A 23,091-nucleotide genomic window follows, 5' to 3' on the forward strand; every position below is an offset into this window, starting at 1 on the left:
TTTTAAACCTACATTTTCAGAGTTCAGTAGGCATAATTTGCATGAGGTGTAGCTACAGTGACAGTAATTGCACATGTTTATTATGCAATGCAGCTCTGAAAATTTGGAGCGCAAATATTCAATAGAGCAGGTAATTATTTGATTTGAGAATTTACAATTTTATTCTGATAGATTGTCTTATCAAATGGCTCTAACCTCAGTGGATAACACACATTAGTTAACTATTTCTGCTTTCAACTTAATTGGTGAGATAGCTGACAATGTTGGATTTAAAATATCATTATTTGGCTGCTGAGTTAACACCCCATTGAGATGAACAGAGAAGTTCGCAGTTTATACCTTCCTAATAGTCATGTCTCAATCTATCTACATTGATCATCTCGTATCCACAGAGCTCGACAATCAGAAGGGCTAGAAATAATTTTATTTTTAAAGTAAAACTGTAATCCCACTGTAGACTGTACATCACACATATTTCTAGTGGCACACGGCTCACATAACTAGTCTCCTCTGTAAGGAGAACAAGATGATGGCCATCTCTTGTTTTTTGTTCTTGCCATGATATGAAAAAAACACCTGATTAACAGTGGCGTTCAAATAGTCATGTTCCATATCTATAAACATAGGCCTAGCTATATGTACATACTGCTGCTCTGGTAGGTTTCTAAACGTGGAACTATTATAGGGATCAGACTATTTGAAGATACTACCCAGTTACTAAACTCTACATCACTCCACCTGAACCCAGGAGTACTATAATTTTCTGTAATAACCCAAGGGCCTGGTGAACCAGTTGGAAAAAATAGCAAGTGACACAAAACCTTATCATAACTCAAGTCAATTTTTTGACGTTTAGGTGTTCAATTACTTCTGTTTGGAGGGGGTGTTTTTTTAGTGTGCAGTTGTTTTGCTCAAGGAATAAAAAGGGACGCATAAAACATTTGGTGAGCAAGCTTGCTTGTATGAGATTTTCTGACCCATTCTGCAGACTCAGGAGAGTGGATTACAAATTCAAGCCAAAGAAACTGAACTGTTTGCATTTCCCTAAGCACTATCTAAAAGTATTTGTTTTTAGCTTTAGGGCATGCTACTCCAACTTGTCCATTCCTACGCATTACTGAACACATGAATTCATTCCAATCATGTGATCTTCCACTGTGCTGCCTAAGTATTCTTCTCCAACTCCCATATCCCCAGAGAATTGCTGAAGTGTGCAGTGAAACCTTGAGTACAGACTAAAAAGGATCAGATGTGAAAATTAACATCAAGAACACTGGTAATTTTACATCAAAAATATTTATTAAACAAAAGTTTGCCAAAGCTCCAGAAATGAACAGCAACTAAGCAGCAGCTCACTTTTTAAATGTACAGTAAGTGCAAATTGCAGGAAGTTAGATTGTATGTTTCAGCTCTCCTATCTTCTTAGTCTACACAGTATCATCCTATTTCTCAGTCCCTTTAATCATAACGACAGTAGAATTTTATGCAAAACACTAAAGCACTCAGCACCTTCATTACAGATAAAATACTGACATTGGTAAATTGCCATGCATAAAATCAAACATTGCAAGGGTATATTGCTGTACTAAGGAGCTGGTGTAAACCTTCAACTTTATTTCCTGGTTCAGTCACCTGATCCAGCTACAGATGACAAAGATCAATACTTCCATCACATGACAGAAGTCAATCTCTATTGCCTCTGCAACCAGTTATGTTTTAAAGCAGGTTAAATACAACTTGGTAATATTCCAAGTTTTCAAAATAGAAAAGTGTTTGAAGTTTAGCAGATATGAAGGAGAAACTTTTTTCCCCCTAAGATGTGGACTGATTACTGGAACAAGTTGGTGTAGGCATCACCATTGACATCTCTAACATAGCTGTTTGCTTCTTTCGTCAGCGAGGAGAAGTAACAGGCCAGACAAGGAGCATTTAAGCTCTCAGCTGCTTTATCAAACAGCAGTAAGACACAGAGTTCTTTTGGAAATAGTTTATTTTCAGGTATGTTGAGGAGGGAGTGGAATTTGAGCAAATAGCAAGTTTTACCTTGAGGGTTTGTAATGGAGCACTTTACTCACCCCTGGGTAGTACTCCTTTTTGACAATTCTGGGGGTCAGCTCTCGGTAGTTCAGCACTTGCTTTTTTATCTGCAACTGTTGCTGCTTATGAAGTTGCACTATGGCTATGGTGACCATATTTTCTGAACCAATAATTAGGGACATGTTAGCCACACGCCAACTCCTGTTAGCAGCACCCCCTTATCCGCATTAGACATGTTCCCTGCCACAAGAAGTCCCACCCCTGGAGGTAGTATTCCCAAGATCAAGATGGACACATGAACAGAAGCAAATTGTGTCATGTGACCCCATCCATAAGAACTCCGCCCACCATCCTCTCTACCAATAGGGATGGGTTTGGCCCCCAGAGGATCCCACCCATGCAACTATCCTGCAATTGCATTAACTCAACTTGCATTGCATTAACTCTGGGGGAGAGGCTGGGGGAAGTATTCCCTCTAAGATTTTTCTCCCATGAGCAAGGTGAGTTTTGCCTTGTGCACTAGTATTGAGTCTATATGGGCTTGTTCAGATATGTGCCAGTGTGGCACTCAAGTTATTAATAAATATCATAAACTCTCCCTTTTCCCCTCTGCTGCCATGTCTCCCAGCTTCCCCTAACCCCATCTGCTGACCCTACCCCTCACCCTCCTATTCTGTCCCGACTCCTGCCTTTCTCACTGCCCCCCCACCTCCTTGACCTCTGCACCTGCCCTTCTCTTCCCCACTGTGCCCACCCCTCTTCAAGCCCCACTCTGATCATCTGTAGCTAGCCCTCCCCATCCCCTCTCCTAACACCTCCCTCTACTCACCTGCCCTGCCTCTGTCCTCTGGTGGCCGTCCCTCCGCTCCAGTGTCTGCCCTTCTGCTTCACCCACACACACACACAAACCCTGCACCTTCCTAGTGCCTCCCCCTTCCCTCATTGCCCCTTCCCTCCTTGCCTAATACCCACCCCCTCACCACCTTCTGCCCCAGTTCTCTTCATGCCCTTCAGTGCCCTCACACATGACACGCTCCTTCCCCTGGCTTCCTCATATCCACCCCTCCTTTCACCCCCTCCTCTCCCAGCACTCACTCCTTCCCTCTTCTCTTCCTCCCTTTTACCCCCATTGTCCCTCCCCTCCCCTCTCCCAGCATCACGCTGTCCCCTCCTTTCCCCCACCCCCACTGACACTTTCCCTCCTCTCCCCTCTCCTGCCCCTTTCTTCTCTTGCCCTGTCCTCCTTCCCTCAGCACAAGCCTCTTCCTCTCCTCACCTCCCTTTCCCTTAGTTCTCCCCTTCCTCTTCCCTCACCTTCTGCCTTCCAGTTTGTGGGGCTGGAGTCTGCGGTCCATCCCCAGAAGCCCCCACAGCCCTGGCTCCAGATGCTCCCAGGGCAGGACAACTTGACAGGACTGAAGCCAGGGCTGCCGCTGGTGCTATTTTTAGTGCCACAGTCCAGTTCTTGCAGCAGGCCCTGGCTCCAGCTGGAGTCAAGCAGCAGCTACACAAGGCTCATTCAGGTGAGGCTGCCCAGACTGGAACATGCCTCACACAGCTGCTGCTAAACTCCAGCTGGAGCTGGGACTGCTGGCAGTGCTATTTTTAGTGCCACAGTCCAGTGCCTGAAGGCTGCCTGGCTCCAGTTGGAGTCAAGGAAACACTTTCGAGTTGGTCATGGATCACGTCCCATTACGATGGATGAACTCAGTGAAGAGCTCCAACCCAAAGGTGATGAGATGGTATCTTGCTCTGCAACCCTACCAATTTGATGCAGCCCACCAGCTGGGTAAGGCACACGGGAACGTGCATTTTTCTTCCTGAGCTAAATGCGATAAAGACAATAAGATAGGGACTGAACTAGTGGAGGGGGTGTGTGATGGGGCCGCCTGGGCAGCCCGCATGGCAACTACGCCAGGCCTGGCCCCGATATTACTGAGCCTGTTCCCTCAGCTGCCAGCAATTCTCTGGAGGATGTTCTGGCACCCCACTCGCCAAGCATACCATCCCCGGCATGCAGGGGAGAAGTAACAGCGGTGCACCGTATCAACAGGGAACACGCAGGCGCCCCAGCAGCCAGGGACGCCGGCCTATGCTCACACACCGAGGAGCAGGAAGGGGGAGGGGCCGAGATCGGCGGCATGGTTCCCCCTACGTCAGACGTGGCATTGGCAGGATGCTTAAAAGAAGTACCGCCGCCGCGAGAAAAGGGTTGCCCGGCGGAGCAGTCAGAACCAACCGTGAGGAGAGGAGGAAGGTAGGAAGTGGCCCAGGGTGCAGTTTGTGAATAGCCCATGGGTTGGTGCATTACGGGTCTCAACCTCACCAACCGGACCAGCAAACCGAATCCTGGTCCTTAGGGCCCTGGGCTGGGGCTTGAAGAGGGGGTGTGCCCGAGCCCTCCTACCTTTCCCAGTGGCTCCCCAGCCGAGAAGGGCTTAGTCGTATTGTGACTTAGCGGGAAACTGCCGCCGTACTAGACTCTTCCGGCGGGTCAGTGGCCTCACAGGCGGTGAGGACACTTGAGGACACCCTGGGAGAGCAGAGGGATGGTGGGCAGAGGAAAGACCTCTACGGGTGGACCCTGCCCACACAGTTGCACTTCCCCATTCTTTGCAGCTTCACTGGTCAATGGGTCCACCTTGCCTAATTAAACTCTTTGGCTGTGTCTACACTGGCATGAATTTCCGGAAATGCTTCAAACGGAACAGTTTTCCGTTATAAGTATTTCCGGAAAAAGAGCGTCTACACTGGCAGGCTGCTTTTCCGGAAAAGCCCTTTTTCCGGAAAAGCGTCTGTGGCCAAGGTAGACGCGCTTTTCCGGAAAAAAGCCCCGATCGTCATTTTCGCGATCGGGGCTTTTTTCCGGAAAAGACTTCTGTGCTGTCTACACTGGCCCTTTTCTGGAACAGTTTTCCGGAAAAAAGACTTTTGCCCGAGCGGGAACAGCATAGTTTTTCCGGAAAAGCAGCTGATTTCTTACAGTAAATCGTCACTGCTTTTCCGAAAATTCAAGGGGCCAGTGTAGACAACTCACAGCTTATTCCGGAAAAGCACCTGCTTTTCTGGAATAAGTGGCCCAGTGTAAGCACAGCATTTGGGAGAGAGTGCAAACTATCATAGAGTTTAGTCCTAGGTGGAGCTGTACCCAAACTCCCAGTGGCTTGATACAAGGCTGTCAAGCCTGCAGCAGACAGGGCTCTCAAATTATAGATGTTTATGTTCCTGGAAAGAAAGGGGGGGGGAAGACACCTCCAGCACTAAGAGGCTGGCATTGAGCACAGTGGCTGTCCTTTAGCAAGGTAAGCACTTGCTGAGGAGAAAGGTGCAATTCCTGAGCAACCAGATAGGACTTTTGGCAGTTTGGAAGTGTCTGCAAGATGCAGGAGGAGATCCCAGGTAGCAAATAGATCCCATGGAAGCTTGATGGAAGCAAACCGGCTCTGAGACTCTACTACTATTTAAATTTGGGCTGCACTAAGCTGAACATTGTTTCTTTTTGCTTAGGCACAACCCCAAGAGACACTGACAAGGGCAGTACACACACACGCCAGAACTTTCTCAAGGCTCCAGCCCACAAAAAGGTGATAAATACAATACTAAAGCGATGTTTGCTGGTTGTGCTGCAGAGCCACATGCTTTTGTGTGTGAACTGCTGACTGTTGACCAAGTGGTATATGAAAATACCTTGAGCCTCCTAGATGAAACATTTCTGAACTCAGTGGGTATTTGACCTCTCTCAGAGGACAGAGGGTATGTCTAGACTAAATCCCTCTGTCGCCAGAGGGATGTAAATTAGACATACCAACATCGCAAATGAAGCGGGGATTTAAATCTCCCACGCTTCATTTGAATAAAAATGGCTGCCGTGTTTTGCTGAGTCAGCAATTTGTCGGCAAACAGCTACTGTCAAGATGGGGATAGGGCGACAAAGAAAGCCTTTGTCGGCCTATCCCTTATGCCTCATAAAACGAGGTTTACAGGATCAGGCGACAAAGGCTTTCTTTGTCGCCCGATCCCCATCTTGACAGCTGCTTTTTGCCGACAAATTGCTGACTCAGCAAAATGTGGTGGCCATTTTTATTCAAATGAAGTGTGGGAGATTTAAATCCCCACTTCATTTGCAATGTCAATATGTCTAATTTACATCCCTCTGCTGACAGAGGGATGTAGTCTAGCCATACCCAAGGGTATTAGACCTTTTTATCATCCCTGGCCCAAATAAAATCAAAGAATTATAGAATACTAAGACTGGAAGGGACCTCGAGAGGTCATCGAGTCCAGTCCCCTGCCCTCATGGCAGGACCAACTACTGGCTAGACCATCCCTGATAGACATTTATCTAACCTACTCTTAAATATCTCCAGAGATGGAGATTCCACAACCTCCCTGGGCAATTTATTCCAGTGTTTGACCACCCTGACAGTTAGGAATTTTTTCCTAATGTCCAACCTAAACCTCCCTTGCTGCAGCTTAAGCCCTTTGCTTCTTGTTCTATCCTCAGAGGCCAAGATGAACAAGTTTTCTCCCTCCTCCTCATGATACCCTTTTAGATACCTGAAAACTGCTATCATGTCCCCCCTCAATCTTCTCTTTTCCAAACTAAACAAACCCTATTCTTTGAGCCTTCCTTCATACGTCATGTTCTCTAGACCTTTAATCATTCTTATTGCTCTTCGCTGGACTCTCTCCAATTTCTCGCTTCCCATTCTGTATGTGTGAAACTGATTGTTCCTTCCTAAGTGGAGCACTTTGCATTTGTCTTTATTAAACTTCATCCTGTTTACCTCAGACCATTTCTCCAATTTGTCCAGATCATTTTGAATTATGACCCTATCCTGCAAAGCAGTCGCAACCCCTCCCAGCTTGGTACCATCTGCAAACTTAATAAGTGTACTTTCTATGGCAATATCTAAATCATTGATGAAGATATTGAACAGAGCCAGTCCCAAAACAGACCCCCGTGGAACCCCACTTGTTATACCTTTCCAGCAGGATTGTGAACCAGTAGTAACTACTCTCTGAGTTCGGTTATCCAGCCAGTTATGCACCCACCTTATAGTAGCCCCATCTAAGTTGTATTTGCCTAGTTAAGATACAACTTGACTTAGATAAAAATATCATGCAAGACCGTATCAAATGCCTTACTAAAGTCTAGGTATACCACATCCACCACTTTTCCCTTATCCACAAAACTCATTATCCTATCAAAGAAAGCTATCAGATTGGTTTGACATGATTTGTTCTTTACAAATCCATGCTGGCTGTTCCCTATCACCTTACTACCTTCCAAGTGTTTGCAGATGATTTCCTTAATTATTTGCTCCATTATCTTCCCTGGCACAGAAGTTAAACTAACTGCTCTGTAGTTTCCTGGGTTGTTCTTGTTTCGCTTTTTCTAGATGGGCACTATATTTTCCCTTTTCCAGTCTTCTGGAATCTCTCCTGTCTCCCATGATTTTTCAAAGATGATAGCGAGAGGCTCGGATACCTCCTCTATCAGCTCCTTAAGTATTCTAGGAGGCATTTCATCAGGCTCTGGTGACTTGCAGGCATCTAACTTTTCTATGTGATTTTTAACTTGTTATTTTTTTTATTTTATCTTCTAAACCTACCCCTTCCCACTAGCATTCACTATGTTAGACATTCCTTCACACTTCTTGGTGAAGACCGAAACAAAGATATCATTAAGCAACTCTGCCATTTCCAAGTTTCCTGTTACTGTTTCACCCTCCTCACTGAGCAGTGGGCCTACCCTGTCCTTGGTCTTCCTCTTGCTTCTAATGTATTTATAAAAAGTCTTCTTGTTTCCCTTTATTCCAGTAGCTAGTTTGAGCTCATTCTGTTCCTTTGCATTTCTAATCTTGCCCCTGCATTCCTGTGTTGTTTGCCTATATTCATTCTTTGTAATTTGTCCTAGCTTCCATTTTTATATGACTCCTTTTATATATTTAGATCATGCAAGATCTCATGGTTAAGCCAAGGTGGTCTTTTGCCATATTTTCTATCTTTCCTATGCAGCTTATTGAATCAGTGAACTGGGACTCAGAAATGAAAAGCAGTTGCTTTCCAGCAATTTTTTTTTTCTGACCAGTACTACACTGGGGAATGGTGATTTGTCTACTGCTTTATCTTCACCCTACATGGATGGGTCATAGCAGATTCCTTCCTCTTCCTGCCTAATGGGAAAGCTCTATTTACCATTGCATTAACTCCTCCACAAACACACACATGCTCAGTCTATGTTATTTACTGCCTACTCTTCCCACCCCATGAAGAGGTGTACTCATTACCTTGTACAATCAGGATCTCAGGAGGGAAAGTCTAATTTTGAAATATCAGAGGGGTAGCCGTGTTAGTCTGGATTTGCAAAAGCGACAAGGAGTCCTGTAGCACCTTATAGACTAACAGATGTATTGGAGCAGAAGTGGGTCTGACGAAGTGGGTCATCTGACGAAGTGGGTCTTTGTCCACGAAAGCTTATGCTCCAATACATCTGTTAGTCTATAAGGGTATGTCTACACTACAACGTTAATTCAAACTAAGCTAATTCGAACTAACGGATCCAGACTAAAAAACTAGTTCGAATTAGCGTTTTGCTAATTCGAACTAGCATGTCCACATTAAGTGGACCCTGAACCGGAGTTAAGGATGGCCGGAAGCAGTGCCGGCAGGGCATCAGAGAAGGACTTTGAGCATGGAGATGCTGTCTCAGGCTAGCCGAGGGCTGTGCTTAAAGGGTCCCGATCCCCACCCCGGACAGACAGTTCTCAGGGGTGCCCCGCTTGCAAAGCAGTCCTGGCTTGGATTGCCCGGACTACCCACATTGGGCACATCACACTACTCGGCCATCAGCCCGGCTGCACTTGCCGCAGGCTGTCATCTGGAGAGAGGGGGCAAGTGGGAGCTGCAGGAGAGCTTCGAACCCCAGAAGCCCGCAGAGCCAGCCCAGTCCTCCCCATCGGGGGCTCGTGTCCCATTCCTCCCTCACCTTCTTCCACTTACCCTTCCCTAGCCCCTCTTCTTGATGTACAAAATAAAGATAACATGTCTTCCAAAATGGAATCTGTCTTTATTGAACACAACCGGGAGAAACTGGGAAAAGGAGGTGAGAGAGGGGAGGGCAACTAAAATGATCAGGGGTTGGGAACAGGTCCAATATGAAGAGAGGCTAAAGAGACTGGGACTTTTCAGCTTAGAAAAGAGGAGACAGAGGGGGGACACGATAGAGGTCTCTAAAAGCATGAGTGGGGTGGAGAGGGTGCATACAGAAAAGTTCTTCATTAGTTCCCATAAAAAAGGACTAGAGGACACCAAAGGAAAGGAATGGGTAGCAGGCTTCAAACTAGTAACAGAAAGTTGTTCTTCACAAAGCAAAGAGTCAACCTGTGGAACTCCTTGCTACAGGAGGCTCTGAAGGCTACAACTAGAACAGAGTTTAAAGGGAAGTGAGATAAAGTCATGGAGGTTGGGTCCATGGAGTGGTATTAGCCAGGGGGTAGGAGTGGTGTCCCTGCCCAAAGTTTGTGGAAGGCTGGAGAGGGATGGCACGAGACAAATGGCTTGGTCACTGTCTTCGGTCCATCCCCTCCAGGGTCCCTAGGGTTGGCCGCTGTCGGCAGACAGGCTACTGGGCTAGATGGACCTTTGGTCTGACCCAGGACGGCCATTGTAAGCTCAGGGCTCAGGGTCAGGGGTCTCAGTGGACCCCCTTGATTCTCTTGCACACCTGCTCCTGGGTGGCCAGGCTGGCAGCTCTCCTGCCCTAGCCGGCCGCTTTCCTGTGCCTAGTGTGGAGATCGTGGACAAGGTCCATGATGTCTGCACTAGCCCAGGCGGGTGCCCGCCTCTTGCGGTCCCAGGCAAGCTCCCGGGAGCCACCAGCCTGGTCCTGGGAAGAGGGGGTGGGCTGGGGGGCATCGGGTGGCTGGCTCGAGCCGTGCCAGGTGCAGGGTCTGCTGGCTGGGTGCTGGCAGGCTTGCACCTGGCACGGGCACCGTAGCCAGCCCGTGCCCCTTTAAAGGGTCCGGGTCCGGGGCCGGGAGGGGGGCAGACGAGTTTCCCTGGTGTTGGCCAGAGGGGCCACCAGGGAAAGCTGGGGAGGGCTAGCCTCCCACTAGTTCGAATTAAGGGGCTACACACCCCTTAATTCGAACTAGCTAGTTCGAACTAGGCTTAATCCTCATAAAATGAGGTTTTCCTAGTTCGAACTAAGTGCTCCGCTAGTTCGATTTAAATTCGAACTAACGGAGTGCTAGTGTAGCGCCTATTAAAGTTAATTCGAACTAACGCCTGTTAGTTCAAATTAACTTTGTAGTATAGACATACCCTAAGGTGCTACAGGACTCCTTGTCGCTTTTTCTAATTCTGAAGACTATCCAACCAACTCGCTGTAACCACCTAGCATGAAAGGTCAATGACCAAAGAGAATCCTGAATCATCTGTGCCTCTTGTGTATACATGAGACTTTTTCATCCACAAATTTGCCTTTTCAACACTAATGTAATTATATTGCCAGAAGGGAACAGTACTATATGCATATAATTAAAATTGCTGGAGGCATATGAAAGCACCTTAATGACTAACACACTGATTAGCTAAAGAAGCTTGTAGAGCATCTTAACCACTCACCTCTTCAAATTAACTGAAGTAACTCCATAGAAGTAAAAGTTCATTGACCAAAATCACTCAGTCAAGATGGTCAGGCGGGCAGAATAATGTACTGTAATAAAAACCAATATTCTTTCTTAGTGAGGGACTAATTTTACATGACAAAAAATGGAAATCAAAGCACATCCACTATTTAAAAAAACATTTTTCCTGACTTTGAATAACTATGTATGTGTTTTCTACTTATGGCAAATAAACTGTAATAAGAACAGGAATGGAGAAGGGGATCTAAGGCTAAAAGAGAAATATTTTGAAACTGTGCATTTTCTTAAATTACCTCTGTAATGTTTATTCTGATTTTATTGCTTCTCTGTTTTACCACAGATTTTATAGAATGCATGTGAAGTGACTAGGACTAGAAATCTAGATTCTAGAAAGCTCACTGATATGTGCACAGAGTAATAAAAAATGGGAAAAAAACCAGGAGCAAGTTAATCACTTTAGTGAGGAGTAAGGTGAAACTAACCTATGCAAAAAAATATTTTACTTTGGAAAGCTGCAGTGCTGAAAGAGACCTTGTGATGATAGTGGACAGCAAATCAGACCTGAGCTTATATGAAAAGGCTGCAAAAAAAGATTAATAGAATTTTGGTGCATGACATCTCAACACAAAGAGCAAATAATCCAGCTCTGTTCAGAATGCACCTGAAGTAATGCTTTCACTTTTAGGTGACAAGAATATTGAGTGAAAGACTTAACAAATTGGAGGGAGATCAGAGAAGAGCAACAGAAATTATCCATAAGTGGAAGAAAGATTAAAAAACCAAGACGTGTCTAATTTGTCTAAAGGAGTGCACTGTTTGGCAATTTTTTGAACAAAGTAAACAAAGGAGCAAAGTTACTTAGCATAATACAGAGAGATATAACTGTGAGGCAAAATGAATTCCAGTGCCCTGTAACATTATTAATTTAGTACAGCCATTGGCAAACTTTTTGAGCTGAGTCCCTCCCTTTGAGTTACAATTTTTGGTTGAATCCCCCAATCCAAACACACATAGACATATGCAAAAGTTAGCTTAATAGCCTACTCATAAACCTAACAGAGACATTTTCTCAACTTTTATCACATTACCCCTTAAAGCTTCAAATACACAGACACTTACCAGTGGCACAGCCATGGCTTCCTCAGCAGCAGACTGCTCCTACTTTGCAGTCAAGCTGCACAGCTAAGAGCAGGACCAATACCAGCTCCCCCTCCCCCCCACTTCTGGTTTTCAGGGTGAGGGAAGACATATGCAATGGATTCTGGATAGACAGAGCCCAAGATGGCTGCAGAGTCTGACAGGAGTGAAAATAAGTATAGCCCCTGTGAATTTTGTCTTGCACCTCCTGACTGGTTGCTTGACTTTGGCTTGAGAGAGGAGCCAGGCAGCCTTCCAGTGTAAGCTCCTATATTAAACTCCCACCATATCCTATTACACTTTTAACCCCATCTCTTATCTCTCCTTTCTGCTTGTGGACAGATTCCAGTTACAGACTAACTCGGCTGCCCCCCTGAAGCTTTTGTAACACACAAGCTACGTCTAGACTGGCATGATTTTGTGGAAATACTTTTAACGGAAAAGTTTTTCTGTTAAAAGTATTTCCGCAAAAGAGCGTCTAGATTGGTCCCGGAGTTATCGTAACAACAATGCGCTTTTGCGCAAAAGCGCGTCTACATTGGCGAGACGCTTTTGCGCAAAAGCAGAATCCCGGAATATTTTGAAGAGGGCAAAAGGGCACCAGCCCTTTCCGGGGGCGGGGGCTGGAGCTCCTTTGAGATATGTGCTTAAAGGGATCTCCCCGGACAGCCGTTTCTCTCCTGCTGCGTGCTATAGGACCTCGTGCAGAGATTGACAGTGGTAGCAGTTTTGGTGGTTGCCCTCTGCCTTTTTGGACACCACCGCCTTTTGCCTTTTAGTGCCTTTGCCTGGTTTTTTTTTCATCTTGCTTGTTTTGTCTACCATGGAGCCAGCAGTGGCCATGTGCCTGCTCTGGCCCTTTCTGGCAATTTTGGAGTGCCTGCAGCTGGTGCTCCAGGCTGGTGCCCTCCTCTTCCAGGACCTGGAGGCGCAGGTCGCTTTGGACTCCCTCACCACAGAGAGGCCACTGTGGAGACTGGACACCAGTACGGACTGGTGGGACCGGCTGGTCCTGGGGCAATGGGATTACCAGCAATGGCTCCGGAACTTCTGCATGCAGACATTCCTAGAGCTATGTGCCTGGCTTGCCCCTGCACTAGAGAGAGCCACCACTCGGCTGCATGCACCCATCCCTGTCGACAAGAGGGTCGCCATCGCGCTATGGAAGCTGGCCACCCTGAACAGATACCGATCAGTGGCACACCAGTTCCGGGTGGGCAGATCCACCGTCGGTGATGGAACTGTCATTCATGCTAAACTTCTACACTCACCGCGGGGGGGGCTCAACAAAGACACCAACTACCTTACCCATTACAAATATAGCTTCTACAATTATCACCTCTAATACCATTAGCTCACAGACATCTACCTTTCCCCACCTCTAATATCATTAACTCACAGATATTTACCTCCCTTCCCGCCCCCCGCATCCTCCTTCTGTTCTGAAATGTGATTTGTCCTTTTCATATGTGTTCCTTTTTTTTTTAATTGTATCCTTTGGTATATATGGTTGTGACTATTTTCTTCCACTATTTGATCTGAGGAAGTGGATCTGGCCCACGAAAGCTCATCATCTAATAAACCATCTTGCTAGTCTTTAAAGTGCTACATAGTCCTGTATTTTGTTCCAAATAAATCCATCTTACTCTGTAAAAATTTTACACAAGGAAAGCTCATGAGGCTGTTCATCCTTTTTAATCAATGAAAGAGATACACACACTGGTCATTCCCCCAAAGGTAACAATTATTTATGCTGGGCCTGATAGTAAACAAAAGTGTTTTTCTTAAGTACAAACAGTAGGATTTAAGTGGTTGCAAGTGAAAACAGACAGATCAAAGTAAGTTACTATGTTAGGGTATGTCTACACTACAAAGTTAGTTCGAACTAACGGACGTTAGTTCGAACTCCCTTTAATAGGTGCTACACTAGCGCTCCGCTAGTTCGAATTTGAATCGAACTAGCGGAGCGCTTAGTTCGAACTAGGTAAACCTCATTTTACGAGGACTAACGCCTAGTTCGAACTAACTAGTTCGAACTAAGGGCTGTGTAGCCCTTTAGTTCGAACTAGTGGGAGGCTAGCCCTCCTCAGGTTTCCCTGGTGGCCACTCTGGCCAACACCAGGGAAACTCTATGCCCCCCTCCCTGCCCCGGACCCCTTAAAGGGGCTCGGGCTGGCTACGGTGCCCGTGCCAGGTGCAAGCCTGCCAGCACCCAGCTAGCAGACCCTGCACCTGGCACGGCACAGAGCCACCCACCCGATGCCCCCCAGCCCACCCCCTCTTGCCGGGACCAGGCTGGCGGCTCCCGGGAGCTTGCCCTGGACCGCAAGAGGCGGGCACCTTCCTGGGCTAGTGCGGACATCGTGGACCTCGTCCACGATCTCCGCACTAGGCACAGGAAAGTGGCCGGCTAGGGCAGGATAGCTGCCAGCCTGGCCACCCAGGAGCAGGTGTGCATGAAAATCAAGGGGGTCCACTGAGACCCCCGACCCTGAGCCCTGAGCTTACAATGGCCGTCCTGGGTCAGACCAAAGGTCCATCTAGCCCAGGAGCCTGTCTGCCGACAGCGGCCAACCCTAGGGACCCTGGAGGGGATGGACCGAAGACAGTGACCAAGCCATTTGTCTCGTGCCATCCCTCTCCAGCCTTCCACAAACTTTGGGCAGGGACACCACTCCTACCCCCTGGCTAATACCATTCCATGGACCCAACCTCCATGACTTTATCTCACTTCCCTTTAAACTCTGTTCTAGTTGTAGCCTTCAGAGCCTCCTGCAGCAAGGAGTTCCGCAGGTTAACTATTTGCTTTGGGAAGAAGAACAACTTTCTCTTACTAGTTTGAAGCCTGCTACCCATTCCTTTCCTTTGGTGTCCTCTAGTCCTTCTTTATGGGAACTCAGGAAGAACTTTTCTGAATGCACTCTCTCCACCCAACCCCTGCTTTTAGAGACCTCTATCCTCTCCCCCCTCCGTCTCCTCTTTTCTAAGCTGAACAGTCCCAGTCTCTGTAGCCTTTCTTCATCTGGGACCTGTTCCCAACCCCTGATCATGTTAGTTGCCCTCCCTTCTCCCAGCCTTTCTCTTCCCCTCTCCCACCTCCTTTTCCCAGTCTCCCCCAGTTTTTTTCAATAAAGACAGAGTTAATGATGGAAGAAACGTTATCTTTATTTTGTACATCAATAAGAAGGGGGGCTAGGGAAGGGTAAGTGGAAGGAGGTGAGGGAGGAATGGGGTACGAGCCCCCGATGGGGAGGACTGGGCTGGCTCTGCGGGCTTCTGGGGGTGGAAGCTCTCCTGCAGCCCCCCAATTACCCCCTCTCCCCAGATGGCAGCCTGCGGCAAGTGCAGCCGGGCTGATGGCCGAGTGGTGTGATGTGCCCAGTGTGGGTACTCCGGGCACTCCAAGCCAGAACTTCTTTGCAAGCAGGGCACCCCTTAGAACTGTCTGTCCGGGGTGGGGGTCGGGACCCTTTAAGCGCAGCCCTCAGCTAGCCTGAGACAGCATCTCCATGCTCTAAGTCCTCCTCTTATGCCCTGCCGGCACTGCTTCCGGCCATCCTTAAGCCCTGTTCAGAGTCCACTCAATGTGGACTTGCTAGTTCGAATTAGCAAAACGCTAATTCGAACTAGTTTTTAGTTCTAGACGCGTTAGTTCGAATTAGCTTAGTTCGAATTAACTAATTCGAACTAAGTTAGTTCGAACTAGCGCTGTAGTGTAGACGTACCCCTAGAATGAAAAGAAAATGCATGGCTAGTTCTAATTCACTAAAAAACTTATTGCAAGCAGATTCTTACTCTAAATAGCTGTTCTTGTCCTTGGCATAATCTTCAGATAGAAACTTTTTTATTCTGACCTAGATCCCCAGCCCTTTCTTTCTTTTCAGGGTTTTCCAGTCCAGTCAAAGACTAAGAGCTGATAGCTTCCCCTCACTTACATAGTCTTTTCCCCAGGGCAGGAATCTTTTGTTCTACAGTCCCCCTTCCGTGAAAAAATTCCTGGGTCAAAATGGAATCCCAGTACCAGGTGGTATGGTCACATGTAATACTAGTCCAATCACTTTTGGACTTAAAGGACAAACAAAGCTGGTCACAAGCTGTTAAGGGGATCACCAAGTCATTAAGACTTGGGGGGTGGAGTGCTAGTAATGGCTGTTAGTAGTACATTTAAAACTACAAATAGTCTCATAGTTCATATTTCTAACTTCTCATACAAGAATGATACATGCACCAAAATAGAAAGTACAGATCCAACAAATTGTATCATTAACATTGAGAGGTTACAAGAGGCATTTTGTCCAAAGTATCTCCAAGTTGTGTATATTTATATTCATAAGTCAATTTTCATAAAGCACGTGGCGGTGTCATTAGCCGATTTTTAGTGGATTGTTTATGCTCCAATTTAGCTTCATAAAACTTTACACATAATTTGTGGGAGGCTTTGCTCCCTAAGACATAGCAATATTTACAAGAATCTAAACATTTGCTAATATTTTATATTCACTAAAAGGATTGCTATTATTTGATTCATGTAGGGAAACAAGTCTAAAAAGGCAATCTTATAATAAGACAATGTGGGTGAGGTAATATCTTGTATTGGACCAATTTGTTCTGGTGAGAAGACAAGCTTTCTAGCTACACAGAGTTCTTTTTCACCAACAGAAGTTGGTCCAATAAAAAGGTATTGTTTCACCTGCCTTGTCTCTCAAATATCTTGGTACTGACATAGCTACCACACTATACAATCGTATAATGGTCCTTTTAGTCATTATTTCAAACAAGCTGTACTTTGCAGGCATTTTTCTTTAATTTTTTGATAAGTCAAGGGTAACAGTCCTTTAAGTAATTCAGGTGAAAGAAAGTTCTCAGTGAATATCAAGAAAATAATCTAAATGGATTTCCCAAGGAAAGCACCTTCCCTAGGAAGAACAAGAAAAATAGTGGGAAGTCTTATTCTAGATATGTTTATTGTAATTTGAATCAGAACAAAACTTTCAAAAACATTCTACAAGGAACAAACCTGCATTTGCAGAAGGATGTATAAGATGACTAATAGGTTTCTCAATGCCTAATTTCTTTGTTTGTTCACCTCAGGAATACAGCATTGTGTTTTAAATTAAATGCAGTCACTATGGAATGTTTTGGTTTGCTTTGTGTAGCTAAGAATGCAATTACTACTATGCAGAACAGTATTTCTGTGAACCTCTGGATTTTCCCACCTGGATCACAAGTAATTAGATTTATCCCATTGTTTGAATAGCCTCTGTTATACTTACAAGGCATGACAGCTACTATTTTACAGTACTTAAATCCTGTGAGGTGACAGACAGCCACCTAGTGGAAATAACAATTATAGGCATAAGTAGCATATACCTGTATCTGCATGATTCCTTCATTGCCTACTTAAGGTAGTGATGTAGTGATTTCAGATTTACTCTCCTTGGCAAGATGAGGTTTTAGGACAAATTTATGTTGATTACTGGCTTTTCACATTCTTTAGGGAATGCCCCTCCTCTCTCAAATGGGCACTCTGTTACCTTACCATCTCAGTTCTTTTCGGACCAAAGCCTGGTGTGACTAAATCAATCCACAGATGTGAAAATCACCATCAGTATCTTCTTTAGCAGAAATTTATGCATGGGAGAGGCAAATTTTACATTATCATCAATGTTGAAATTCAGACATAATGCCTGTCTCACCTCCCATGGACATGGTGGAATATTCTGGAAGCCTTGATGATTCTGCCTCATATTTTAAATGGTTTCATACAATGTACATATCTTGTACCAATACAAAAATCCATCAAATATACCACATAACAGGTACCTAGTTTGTTTCATGTGGGAACATGAGTGCAATGAGAAGCAAGAAGGATCTTGTGGGTAGGACCAGAGCTAGATTTCCAGTTAGGCACACTAGCCGTAAGGGTGCTGACATTCTAGGGACAATTTGCTAAGTATGTGATTTTCTAGCCCAACTGGGTTATTTTTAGCTGTCAGTCCTAGGAGGTTTTAGCAGTTTCAAGGTGTCGTGTTTGGGGCTAATTTGCTGACCTGCTGCCGCTGGTTACACTGCTCAGTTCTTGGAAAGAGGGGAGCCTCCTGATCTGCCCCACCCCTGCCAAGAAGTCCCACACACTGCTTGCCTCGTGTTGTGCCTCTTAAAGGTGACATTTGTAGCATGTGCAAAATTGTTGTCCCAGGGAGGGAAAATTCTTTTTTCTACTAAAAATGTGCTGCAGTTCTGCTTTCCCCCACAAGAAGCCAATTGTAATGCCGGAACAGCCTGACCTGGTGAGGCTACCTGGTCTGGCAGGTGCTGGCAAACGGCCAGCAGGAAGATAATGGTAATGGGTGCATTTTTTCCTTAAGAGAGAAGTCTCATCAGCCTTCTTGGAGCCAGGGTGGGAAACAGAGCAGGCCACACAGGACTGCTGGGAGGTCACAGGCCCACATGGGGATGCAGGAGAAGGGGATCTGGGCAAGGACACATGGAAGGGAAAGAAGGGCATTGAAGATACTGTACCTAGAGCATGTAAAGTATAAATCCAACCATAACTTAGAGACCTGACTAGGCCTCAGATTTCTTGTATAATCATTGGCAACTCCCTTGCCTGAGTTTTCCCAAACAGAAACATTACTTACCTACTTCACAGGAGTGCTAGGGGACTAAGTTAATTAATCTAAACTTCAACAGATGTGAAAAAGTTCTTGCCGATGTCCTTACAAAATGTTACATGGCAGCTTAAAGGGGTGTTTTGGCCCTTGGCTCCATTCTTTTCAGGACTAGAAAAGAGGGACTTTCCATCTTAGAAAAGAGGAGACTAAGGGGTGGTATGATCGAGGTGTATAAAATCATGACAGGTATGGAGAAAGTGAATAAGGAAAAGTTATTTACTTGTTCCCATAACATCAGAAGTAGGGGGTCACCAAATTAAATTAATAGGAAGCAGGTTTAAAATAAACAAAAGGAAGTTTTTCTTCATGAAGTGTACAGTCAACCAGTGGAACTCCTTGCCAGAGCATGTTGTGAAGACCAGAACTTTAACAGGGTTCAAAAAAGAGCTGTCCACTAATGCGGACTTTGTGCCCCGCGGCTACATGCGGCACGGACTATGTAGTTCGGATTAGGCTTCCATGAGGAGTAACGGTAGTTCGGAATAGGAAGCCTAATCCAAACTACCTAGTCCTTGCCGCGTGTAGCCGCGGGGCACGGAGTCCGCACTAGCGGACATTTAAAAATGGCGGCGCCCGGCAATATGCAAATGAAGCCCGGGAAATTCAAATCCCGGGCTTCATTTGCAACTCCGGTTGCCTACATTACCACCCTAGTTCGAACTAGGGTGGTAGTGTAGACATACCCTATGTCAGGATAGGTAGGAATGGTGTCCGTCACTTCTGTTTGTAAGAGACTGGAAATAGATGATAATAGAGGGATTACATGATGATTACCTGTTCTGTTCACTCCCTCTGGGACGTCCGGCGTTGGCCACTGTTGGAAGATACTGGGCTAGATGGACCTTTGGTCTGACCCATTATGACCCTTCTTATGTTCTTGTGTCACAGCTATGAATTCAGTTGTGGTTAATGCTGGACCGAGAGAGTAGAAGGAGGGAGGAAGTTACTAGGATTGCACTGAAGATGTTGCTACTATTTTGAAAGATTTCACTGGTTTGTGCAATGGGGAATACTGACTGCACTAGTACTCACTCCTAGGCAAGTGGAAACATTTCAAGTGAAGTCACTGTTAAATGGAGGGGAAAGGGAGAGTGAAGACAGAGTAGAGCATAAGATAACAGAGAGGGAAAGAGATAGAGGGGAGAGCATGGGAGACAAAGTCTGTTTCTTACATTCATTAGCAGACATCCTGCTGGAATAAATGCCTGCAGAAGCTTTTATTCCTGTCCCCTTTTTCGAAAGGGGTAAAGAAATGAGAATGAAGATTGTACACACATTAGACATGTCCAATTGCTGAAATTTGATGTATTTGCATGAATAATTGTTTCATGTATTCGTACAGAAATATCAAAATGTGTAGGTTAGGTTGACCCCACTGGCACTCTCTGACGGGTTTCCTTTAGCATAGTTGGAGCTGTAAGTCTCATTAACTCTAATGTGGACCAGCCACTAGAGAGGGACAAAGACCCATATTAATCTAGGCTGTCACAAGCACAATGTAAATGTTTACGCTAAGAACCAACTGTATCAAAGTAATTATTTGGATTTCATGATGAATATGGCCTGTTGGGAGAATTGATTCAGGATATTAACATAGCTAGAAGTTGTGAGCATATTTGTCCCTTCTTTTGGAAACCCCCCCATTCCTCGTGTTTGCCAGAAAATCTCCTGCAGTCTAGCCGTATCCTCACTGGGTTGAGACAGGATATGCGGGCTCTGGGGTGGGAATGAGGGATCTGGGTGTGTGAAGAGGTGAGAGGTACAAGCTCTGGGAGGGAATTTGGATGCAGGAGGATGTGGAGAAGGGGATGCTGACTCAGGGAGGGGGCTCCAAGCTGGAGAGTGTTGGGGTCAGGTGGAGCACTGGGGTGCTGAGCAAGCCACAGGCTTGTGGATGTGAGAGTGCAGGAGTTTGGATTGGGGTGTGTGAGGGGCTCAGGGCATGGAGGTTGGGAGATGATGGCCTCAGGACACAGATTTGCAGTGTGTGAATGGTGCAAAACTGTTATGGCAGAAGACTGAGGATTTGGGAGTGCAGGAATTTGGGGATGTGAGAGGCTCGGGACAGGGGGTTCCAGTGTATGATAGGCTCAGATTTGGGGTTGGGGTGGAGAGTACAGGAGTGTTATGATGCTGTGGCCAGATGAGGGTTTGGCCCCAATTGAGGGATTGATGGCCAGGCTTCATTTTTAAATAAAATATTATGTCAAACACAAAAGATTTCAGCATTGTCTTTATTTATGAAAGGGCCGGGGAACCTGTTTTGAGTCAGAGGTCACTGGCGCACAGAAAAGTCAGTCGGGGCCACACAAGTGAGATACAAAAACACAACCCCTCCAAACTTCTCAAACCTCACGAATGTGGCCCCACCTGTGCTGGTGGGAGCAGGGGACAGGGTGCTGTGGCAGGGGACAGGATGCTTGAGGGTGCCAAGGCAGGGGACAGAGTGCCAGTGGATGCTGGGGCAGGGTGTCAATGGGTGCCGGGGCAGGGAGCAGGGTGCCAGTCGGTGCTGGGGCAGGGGACAGGGTACTTCTGTGGGTCTGGGCAGGGGAAGGGGACAGGGGCAAGTACCTGGGGATCCTGCAGCTGTGCACCAAGGCCCAGGAAGTGTGCGGGCTGCTCCCCTATCCTCCAAACAGCGGTGTGGTAACTGAAACACTGGTCTGTCGCGCGCCTGCTGCCTTCCTGCATGGGGGGAGGGGGAGTCCTAGACTGCGCCAGCTCCAACTGCTCGGGCAGCGCACACCTTGCTCCTCCGCTTCCCGCGGCAGCATGTGCTGCCTGAGCAGTTGGAGCTGGTGCAGTCCCGGACTCCCACTCCCTCGCCCCCTTACTTTCTCCACGTGCAGGAAGGCAGCAGGGAAACAAAATACCCAGCACGCGACGGACCAGCATTTTAGGTACCGTGCTGGCTGTTTGGGGGAGGAAAGAGCAGACCGCGCACTTCTGGAACCTGGCATACAACTGCAGAATACCCCCCCACGCCACAGGAAGCCCACGCTACCTCCATTATCCCTGGAGGTAGTGTCAGTGTGGCATTCATCTTGGGGGTGGGAAGCAGCGAGGGGGTCCCCCAAAAGCCTCGCGATCAACTGGTCGAGCCCCCAGGATCAACAAGTCAATCACGATCAATGGGTTGGTGACCATGGATTAACACAGCACCTTAAACTTGAAATAAGATATGCAATTTGCGCTACACAAATTTCTACTCAGCACCAAATTTCAAAGTAGTGTGCTATTTCAAGCGACCCCTTAACCTTTGTGCAACGAGGTTTAGTGGGATGGTGAAATAGCTCGCCTGTAATTGTGAAAAATATTTTGTGTAGATGCGGGGTAGCTATTTTGGGATATCTCTGGTATCCCAAAATAGCCATGCAGTATAGACGTATCCTTAGGCATTTACACAGCGCAGGGGTTCTGAGGACCTCACTGGCACGTAGATGTTGGACTTAGGTGGATGTATCCCACACTGATTTTCAGTTCTGCAAGGTTTGGGTTCCCAATTTGAAACACCTTAAAAGGGGACACCTGCAGGAGGCATATGAAATGCACGTTCTGAAAATCAGACTGTTTCTAGGTGTCTCAAGTTGAGCACACTAACACTAAGGCCCTTAAAATCACTAGTGACTTTGGAATTTTACTCCAGGTCTCTTAGCTCCCAACCCCTTCTTCAATCCATCTCACCATTGTTGCCTTACTTTGGAAGCAAAACCACACATTCCATTGGGCTTTTTTAAAAATCACTATTTTTACCATGCAACTCCAATTTTGAGTTTCCTAGATTTCAGGTTTTTTATTTATTTAATATTCATCAAGATTCTTCTAAGGTCTTCCAATTTCATTCATTTATAACCTTAACTCCAGATTAAAGATTTTGTCTGGCAATTTATTTTTAGATGGTTGGTCTTCCAGGTAAAAGAGCCGCATCAGAGGAAAGAAAATATCTATAAAAGGGGAAGAAATTGAAACATAAAAACCCTGAGCAGCACATTAAAAGCATGAAAAGGATATTAATTTATTCCATCTCTGTGTTTCTTTGGAAAATTAATTTTAGAATCAAAACAACTGGTTTAAGTGGTATGGAAAAACTACACTGTATAGATGAAAAAAAATACAAAGACTGAAATTTTATCTTCTCAGCTGTGCCTAAGCTTTATAGCACATTACTTTCACCGATCTCAGTTCTACCCAAACACACCCTTGGGTGCATCAAGCATGGAGTTACAGCCCTAACTTATAACTTTGAATCAGACATACCATTGTAGTGACTGACAGTCAGTTCATCTCACAGCTGTTCATTGACCTACGCAAAATGGATTGGTCTCAGTTCAGTTCCTAGAAGACAGGTTCCCACATTCCAGAAGTCCCAGCACAGCTGGCACCCTTGCTGGCAGTGCAGCTAAAGAAGTCAAAGCCTGACTGTAACTAGAGACAGCTAACCTCATGCCCCATGCTGCAAAGGAAGGCAGTTTTGTCCATGCAAACCCCCAAGGTCTCTGCAAATCTGACCTATTAGTCAGACCATGAATACTTTGGCAAAACCCACCAATCAAACACCTGGGAAAGAATTCTTTGTGGTAAGTCTG

General features: G+C 46.1%; 1 long non-coding RNA gene across 2 annotated transcripts in view; it reads right to left on the bottom strand.

Annotated features, from left to right (window-relative positions):
* The window catches only part of LOC102461070 (uncharacterized), a 78,304-nt gene extending 66,342 nt beyond the window's left edge, over positions 1-11,962 (bottom strand). For both annotated transcript variants that reach the window (XR_012900740.1, XR_012900741.1), the window contains exons 1-2: positions 11,811-11,962; positions 10,669-10,759 (exon numbers count right to left, since the gene is read on the bottom strand). This is a non-coding gene — a long non-coding RNA (uncharacterized LOC102461070). The remainder of the gene's footprint in view (positions 1-10,668; positions 10,760-11,810) is intronic.
* Between the last annotated feature and the right edge of the window lie 11,129 nt (positions 11,963-23,091).

Source organism: Pelodiscus sinensis, chromosome 1, assembly GCF_049634645.1.
Source record: "Pelodiscus sinensis isolate JC-2024 chromosome 1, ASM4963464v1, whole genome shotgun sequence".
Taxonomy (NCBI): Eukaryota; Metazoa; Chordata; order Testudines; family Trionychidae; genus Pelodiscus; species Pelodiscus sinensis.